Source organism: Narcine bancroftii, chromosome 11, assembly GCF_036971445.1.
Source record: "Narcine bancroftii isolate sNarBan1 chromosome 11, sNarBan1.hap1, whole genome shotgun sequence".
In the NCBI taxonomy this organism is placed as follows: Eukaryota; Metazoa; Chordata; class Chondrichthyes; order Torpediniformes; family Narcinidae; genus Narcine; species Narcine bancroftii.
The window spans coordinates 34,213,150-34,222,408 of NC_091479.1; positions in this window are offsets into that span (position 1 = coordinate 34,213,150).

Below are 9,259 nucleotides of genomic sequence, written 5' to 3' on the forward strand. Positions count from 1 at the left end.
TACTCCTCCTGCATCCGAGATCCATCACCCATATACTGACGCTTAACACTCGAACACATGGGCTAATCCTCCAGCGATATGCTTCAATTACATTAATCAGTGGCAACTGGCACCGTTCCCAAAGCAGGCAGATGCATCACCATGACAGCCCCCTTCCCCCCCCACCCCACCACCCCACCTCCAGCCTCCGATCCATGCAAGGAGGCGACTGAATGGAACTTTCCCCAGTGTAATGGTCTCGAGGGTTGACAGTTCAGCCTGATCTCGTATGATACTGGAAGACAGGTGATGCAGGGGTACGACTGGTCCTCTGGCTATGGCCCTGATGCAGAACGTGGACATTTGAAATACACTGGCTTCAACCTGTTGATGGAAACAGTGTTACCTTTTCCATTCCTGTCAATCACAAAACACTATGGATGGTGTCATAAGACCTGGAAAGAACCATCGTAAATGGGTTAGAGTGGTTTACGAACAACATCATGTCAAAGAAATACACGAGAACACTGTTGTCAATCATTTGGCACATCCACTGGAGATGATGCTGCCACATAGGAAAACTTCAGAGTAATCTCATTTTCTCGAAGACGGTCAAGATAACTGACCTGTTCATGAGCACTGTGTCTGGACTCAGATTCACAAACTCACCTGGCAAGGTCAGCATACAGCCATAGACTAGCTCGACCACTAAACATCCATGATCTGCTCAAAGAGCTGTAGTCACGCAAAGGAGAACCATGGGCAAACGTTCGCTCCATGTCGATGATTTGCCACCTGCTGTCAACGGTGCTTTCGATCGTCAATGAAAACGCTCAAAGAAGCTGTTGGCCTGAAATGCTTCGCCGTAATTCAGGTAGTGCCCAGAAAATCAGTGAGAGCTCGGACCAATGCTGACTAGAACTGAGACCCTCGATCTGTTGTAATAGTGCCCAGAACACCAAAAGATGGAATCCAATAATCCACAAACGTCCAAGCAATTGTCTCTGCAGAGATGCCGATGATAGGAATTTCATCCTTCCACCTGGTAGTCCTGTCCTCACCCGTGAGCAGAGAAGTACATTGCCGAGATGGCGGAAGTGGACCTTGGAAGCCACAAGGTGCACGTGCTGGAAATCGGAATCCAAAACAACAAAATCCCCCAGCTTGAATTTCATGTGCCTGGAGACTTTAGGGCGTGGACCCAGGAAGCAAGTCCTTGCCCATAATCCAACATTCTGTTTTACACGAACCCAGGTAAGATGTTCCTTAACCAGTTTGATTGATGCTCTTCTACCAGGAAGAGATAGATTGTGAAGGGAAAATCTCCTGCCTCATAGCCGCCCACACAAACAGCCTAGTCCTTCCTGTTGGGGGAAAAAAAATCAGACCAACTTTTCAGCCGATTCATCAAGGGTCACATCTTGAAGATGGAGACCAGAGTTGATCTGGTTACACTGGATGAAATCGGGATCAGTGCACCATGCATGAGCCATGGCATCGAAATTTATGTCAGTGGTTGTATGTAATGTCGCACCTGGATTGGGCACCAATTTGCTTTCTCTCAGATGTCATGTGTGTCCGATGAAAATTGAAGGATGAAGTGCAAGTGCTGAATCTCCCTTGGCAAGTAGAGATACAGTATGCATAAGAGACTGGTGGTCTGTACAAATGGTCAAAGGATGACCTTCCAATAAAAAAGCTGAAATACTGGATTGGAAATTGGGATTCATGAGGGAATTACAAAGAAATATTTCCAAATTGTATTTTCTACTTCAAGCGGAATCTCCAAACCCAGACTTGAATAAATCAAAAGAAAGATGGGAATTGCATTTGGGAACTGAAATTGACCCTTTTTGCTGGTCTGACATTTGTTGGGACAGTAATTAATGTTTTTGATAGATTAGTTAATAATAACTTATTCATCAATTATATTTAATGGCACATCAATTAATTTATTCCTAACTTTTCAAATTCATGTTTTAGATCTGAATCCCATCTTAAAATTGATTGTGGGGAAATGCAAAATTGTATTCCCTTAGCAAATGTGACTTATAATATTAGAACTGGGTATGATACATACTTCAAAATATGGAAACCTTATTTAGATATGGGTTTGGATATCTAATGTTTTCACTTCTCCACCCCACCACCACTTTTCTTTAATCTTAATGGTTGAACCTTATCATGTTGGTTTAATTCTACTATTTTATTAATATCCTGCCTTTCCTTTTGGGAGGGAATAGTTATCACAGGAGCTTTGCACCTAGATCTGTATTTTTTTCTTTTATACTTTTTTTTCTCTTTTCACTTTTATGTACAGTACAACCATTTATTTGTTATTCTATTTTCATCATTATAAGTTTCATTTGGATACGATTCTATTATTATATTGAACTGTATACAAAACTATAAATATTTTTTTAAACTGAAATGTTTCACTGCGCGATAGATAGCTAAGAGTTCTTGGCCAATTGTATGATACTTTGCCTGAGCCAGTGACCATTTGGCTGAAAATAAAATACCAGAGGTTCCAATTGCCCACAGGATCGTTGTTCGAACACTGGTCCCACAGCACTGACAGATGCATCTGTGGTAAGAGAGTAAGGCCTTGGGCGTTTGATGTACAAGCTTAGTGGCATTTGTAAGATCTGTGTTCGCATCATGGAAAGCATACACAAAGTTAAGGTCTTTTTGAAGCAGACATCAGATCCTTTGAGTGGTTCAGCAAGAGGTAATAGAGATGCTGTGGCATTCACCAGGGAACAGCAATAAAAATTCCTCGTACCTAAAAACCATCACAACTGGCCAAACGTAACGGAGGGAGGAAATTCTCAAATTTCATGCACTTTCCATTCATTAGGCAAAATACCATGTTGCATAACTCTAGATCCCAAAAATACAAGATCAGCAGCTCCTGAAACACTTTCCTGGGATTGATCACGATGCCACATTCCTCAAGCCTCGGAAACAATGAGATAAGGTGGCTCTTGTGCTTCTCTTCATCCACACTTACAACCAGAATCTCCTCGATCAACACAAGCACCAAAAAAAATCCCAAGGCCAGTGAGTTCGTGGACCATGAACCACTGGAATGTCTGAGCTGCATTCCATTGACCGAATGGTATTCTCAGAAACTCAAAGATGCCGAACGGGAGCATCACTGCTGTCTTCGTGACATCCGAAGACTCAAATGGAATCTAATAGTAAGCACGTTCTACATCTATTTTAGCAAATACATATTTGCCGTGGAGGTTTGCTGAGAAGTCTTGTAAATTTGGAATATTGTATCAGTCAGGCACGGTGGAATTGTTCAGGCGACAATAATCTCTGCAAGGCCGCCAATCCCTAGTTTTTTTCAGAACCATATGCAACCTTGAAGCCCAGCAGCAGTCAAATCTGTGGACTACGCCCAACTCTTGCCAATCCAATCTTGCGATTTTAAGATAATCTGGGGGTATTAAGACCTGTGTCTCAGACTCTGCCTTTATATGGTGGCTTATTGCATGTCTGTACACTGTTACAATGGGGTCACGAGGCGAGGAAAACACGAGCAAGGCTTGGAAAGGGCAGGAATCAGGGGTTGAAGGCTTGTCAGGCAGCAGATGGCATTGGAAGGACAACAAATGCAGCTCACTTGCATTCAAGAGCTGCAGTCCACACAACAACGTTTTTTCAAATACATCACCGAAAAATGTGACAAGAAATCCACTCCCAAAATGGAATTTGCCACATTTACATCTGAAAAGCCACCCAAAAACATTGCAAGACAGAAATGAAGCATGAGTAACCTGTGGCCATGTTTGAAAAAGAGAATCATTTGTAGCTGAAAGAACACATGACATATTAGAAAGACTATGTTCCTCAGGGGTTGGAGGGACTGGCACCACTCCAAAGTGACAGATAATTTTGGAGTTTTACATAGAGATGGCAAACAAATTACCTACTCCAACAATTGCCTCGAATTGTTTCCATTTTCCTCAGTTGCCTTCGATAATCTCTCTCAAATGAGAACAAGATCCCAAGACAAAAGAACAGAACCAGGCCACCAGGCCCATTGAGTCTGCTCCACAAATACACACTGAGCTACTCTACACTCCTCCCAATTTCCAGCCTTTTCCCCATATCCCTTCATGCCCTCACTAATGAGATACTTGTCTATTTCTTGTTTAAATACTCCCAGTGATCTGGCTTCCACTGCTGTATGAGGCAGCGGTTCCACAGCTCCATGACAATCTGGTGACAGAAGTTCTTCCCAATCTCTGTTTTGGATGGATAACCTCTAATGTTCTTGTCCTCGATTCACCCACCAAGGGATACATCTTACCCGCATCCACCCTGTCTAAACCTTTCAAAATACAAAATGTCTCCATGAGCTTTCTTCTTTAATTTCCGATACCCCAATGAATACAACCCAAGCGCTGTCAAAGACTCCTCATACATTATATTTTGCATTCTGGGAATCATCCTCATCATTCTCCTCTGCACCCTCTCCAAAAACGTCACATCCTTTCTCAGATAGGGGGCCCAAAACTGAACCCAGTACTCAAAATGAGATCCCACCTGTGCCCCATAGAGCTTCATTAACACCTCTTTACGCTTGTACACTATTTCTCTTGATTTGAATGCCCACATAGCATTCGCTTTCTTCATTACAAATTTCACCTGGTCATTAATTTTTAGGTTTCCTTGCACATCCAAGGTCTGAATTTTCATCTCATCCAAATAGTATGCTTCCTGTTTATTTCCACTGCCAAAATGTACAACTGTACATTTCTCGGTGTTAAATCTCATCTGCCATCATTTTGCCCAGTTTCCTAATCTGTTTATATCCTTCTGCAACTTTACGGTTTCTACACTTCCTACTCTGTCCCCAATCTTGGGGACCTCCGCAAATTTGGCCACAAAACCATTTAAACCACAATCCAAATCATTAATTCCTTTTTCCTTGGAATATATCTATCCTGCATTCTTTTTATTACTGCCACATGCCATTCCAGAATCGATCATAACTGAACCTGAACATGTTTATTGTGATGAACGGCTTCTAATAAATGTTCTGGGTTTAATTTTTTAAAATCTCGTTGTGGCTCCTCTTCATCACCTCTTTGGAAGCTGAATTCAAAAAATTTTCCATATATTTTTTCAGCAATAATTCTGTGGTACAGAGGATTATTCATCTCTCCTAGAGGTTAAAATTTGCATTTTGATTTTGTTGTCTCAACTGAACATTGTACAAGGTGAAGGCTGATTAAAATGGATTCCGTAATGATGGCCTTCAAACTTTGCATTATTGCTGTGGCTACACAGCTTGAATGATAAACTGCTGTTTCTACAGGGAATTAACTCATGGAAATGTTCTAAATACATTCATTGGAGATAGACCTCTGTGAAAAGTTTACTGCCCATTGGCAACAATCCTTGAAAAGAGATGAATCATCACCCAACAGAGCAGCCCAGGAATAGGCCATTTGGTGAACAATATCTGTGGTGACCATGATGCTCATTTAACTTAATCCCATCTGTCAGCACATGGTCCATACACATCACCCATTCCTTCTTGTTCATGTGCCCAACCAAATGCCTCTTAAATTATGGTGATTTCACCACTATCCTGGCTGTGTGGGCCCTACCCCCACCGCACTGTGCACAAACCTGCCTCACTTTTCTCCTTTTCCCCCTCTCATGTTCAATATAGGCATCGTAGTATTTTTACATCTCCCACGGGGGCGGGGGAAGAAGAAATCTACCTTCTCCAGGACTACAATAATTGGATAAATTTCAACCAGGCCATCACTCAGCTTCCAATGCTCCAGAGAAAACTATCCAAATTTGTCCAATCACTCCTCAGAGCCAATGCTCTATCCCAAGCAACCCCCTGATAAACTCCTTTTGTCATGCAGCAACTAGAATTGCAGAAAACACTCAAAATGTGGCCTAACCACATTTATACTTCATGCCCTGCTCAATGAAGAATAATTTCTTTAACGCTCTACACTTGTGTTGCCACTTTCAAGGAGCTCGCGCTTGCACCCCAAGATCCCTCATTGCAACACTACTACAAGTCCTCTCAAAGTGCATGGCACTTGTCTCGATTAAACTCCATCTGCCATTTCTCTGCCCACATTTATAAGTCATCTGGTTTGGAAGGGAAAATACGAGGGGAACTGGGTGAATTAACAGGAGAGAGAGAAAAATATGGGGGGGTGTGGGCAGGTTACATGAACTTGGAAAATTCCATATTCATACCATCGATTCACAAATGCAATAAGAGATGGTTCCTCTGGATTTGACATCACCCAGACAATGGAGGAGGCAGAAGACAAAGGTCAGAGTGGGAATGGAATGGAACTTAAAACAGCTTGCGACCATGAGCCAAGATGGCCATTGTGATCCAAGTGGAGGCATTCAGTCAATCTGTCATTTACTCTGGATTGGGTTTCCTGCCACAGAGGGCACGGACATGGTTGGAGGAGGTGACTGTGAAACATTACCCTGCATGAGAATCCCTGGATGGTGGTAACTGATGTAGATTGCAGGAGAAAATGCCTGAGGACTGGGAGGAATTAGTAATCTGTAATTATTTGAAAGATCTTACTGTAAGATTCATCACCAATGAGAAGGAAAGCAGCTTCACTCTATTCTCCCTCTCAGAAAGATTTAGTTGATAAACAAAACAATCTTTCAGCACAGCCAGGGGCAAAAGGGCTCTTAATTTAGTCTTGCAATCAACAGACTTTGAAGTTACCCACCGTAAATGACTCAAAATTCAATTCTAGATTCTCTTCTGGTGGAAGTATAAGAGCCAGTGGCTTGCTAAATCAGATGAGCCTTATTCTGAGTTTCCATTTTGACTTTCACACCATCAAATGCAAGCCCCAGTTTTTTATCCCCAAGTATTTTCTATCCTTACCCACTTTGCAACCACACCTACCTGAAATTGGAACAAACAACAGCTAATTTTAATATGTATAAATCATATACAAAATAATTTACCCACATTTTCACATCACTGTAGCCACTGAGGGATAACTTGTGCCCATCAGGATACTTCACCAGCCACTAAAGGGTGATATTTACCTTGGTGTTAATGACTCTGTTCCAGTGTTACTTTCAGACATAATGACATCTTCAACATGCACAATATTTATTTTCTTACTGACCAGAACTATAAAGCATTGTGTAAAAATGAGAAAAGCTCAAGTCAACCAGGAGATATAAACTTCTGATTGCAATGTTGTTGTGCAAATTTGCTACATTATTGAAGTCTCACAGAGCTTACTGTCATGATAATGAATATGTATGAGATGTACCGGAAATCACGTGGTATGAGAGGGAGATAAGAGCACAAGCAGGAGAACAAAGGAAACTGGAAGATAAAGACACTGAGAAGTTTACCTGATAAAACTTGTGTTTGATGTTTTATTAACTTCACATTTCGGGCCACAAATGTGACACTTATAACAGATATTCAAAATCAAGCAATAATAGAAATAACAGAATATTACAGCACGGTACAAGCCCTTTGGCCCACGATGTTGTGTTGATCTTGATATTTCTAACAAAAAAATAATACCCTGTAGGAGCTACTGAGATAGATGCTAAATAAAGGCAAACACATACAAAGGTTGTCAATTCAAGACTGGTTTATTGCAGACATACACAGACCTTTTATTCCCTGCCTGTCAATGAGAATATTAGTAAACACCTTCCGGTCCACAGGACCAGCAGGTTAAAGCTAGGAGCCATTAGTGCCCCGTGCCTTTAGGCAGGGGCTTCATCTGTTCCACTCACTGTACTTTGGTGCCCAGCACTGTTAGCCCGCGATGTGTCAGGTAAGTCTGTGAACTGATGGTGGTGGTTTGTAATACTGCGCTGTGCATCCGCTACAACCCTGTTTTTATTTCACCTATGTATGCCTGTCTAAGAGTCTCTTAAATGCTCCTTATGTGATATTGTAATGGATAAATATATTTGAAGAATTTGGTATATTTGGGATTTTGGTAAGATTTAGAGTAGGTTACATACATACACACACACATACATTTTAAAACATCTTATTTGAAAGACTGAAGAAATATTGAAGATCTCTGGAGAATGTTATTCACATTCACAAGTAGGTGTTAAGCGAACTGATGTCATTAAATGAATGACCATTGTTTGAAAATGGAGCCAGGATGGCTACAAGTACTTTTCTGCAGGGTGCTTAGAGGAAAGTCACACCTGGGTTTTGTTTATCTAACACTAGGTTAACCAGAAGAAAGAATTCCTGTTGTTTGGAATAAGAGGAATGGAACTCTGTAGTAGCTTGCAGAAAGACGGTACCATCTGGAAAACCCTAATTGGGCAAGGTTCATCAGTGAGACATTGAGGTGACTAATGGTGGTACCTCAGATGTGGAAATCCTGGAACAACAAATCTCTCTCTAAAAACCCTACAAGAACTATCCTGAGCGGTAAACATTTACCTTTTGAGCACCAAATCCTGGTGAAATTTATTCACATTCCATTCTGTGCACAGCAGAATTGCCTGCATCCAGAGAACTTGGAAGAAGGAGAAGTGAGATTGAACTATGAACCAAATAACTTTTCTTAAATTTAAACGCATTACAAACATGTGCACTTAGAATTAAAAGGGGGTTAATTGGGGTTTGTTAAGTATAGAGTTAAGTTAAAGTTTAATTCTATTTTCATGATTAAATTTGATTAAAAATAACTTCTGTTTTAAAAACCACTTGTCTTGGTGAATGTCTCTTGCTGCTGGGTTTTGGGATCCTATGGGCTCTTAACAATATGTGCTTGGATATTGACATTGGGCCTGTTCAAAGTAGGAAATGGCTTCTACCAGCAGCAGTTTCTGTTTGACAAAAAATATTGATAGGTGGCTGGCCACATACTTTTCCTAAAAATTAATACCCTCTCCCTCCCTAAACCACATTCAGCCCCGTGACATCTTTCTACGTTGCATTACTGGGACCACCAAGGACCTGACCCATTTCCCATCTCTCCTTGCAATGCCAATATGGCAGCTGCCATAAGAACTGACAAATCACATTTTAATTCAGCAAGTAACATGAAGGTTATCCTGACATCCTGCTTAAAAGGAAGGGTCAACAAGCCGTCCTAATTTTGTCACTTCATTTTTATTTTGCTTCCCATGGGGCATTAGCAAAAACTGTCCTATCATAATTTGGCTCACCAAATTATGAGTAAAATCATGATCCCTGTTCATGAAAACCCATAACTTTCAATGTTACACAGATAATCAAGGAAGAATTCTGTAA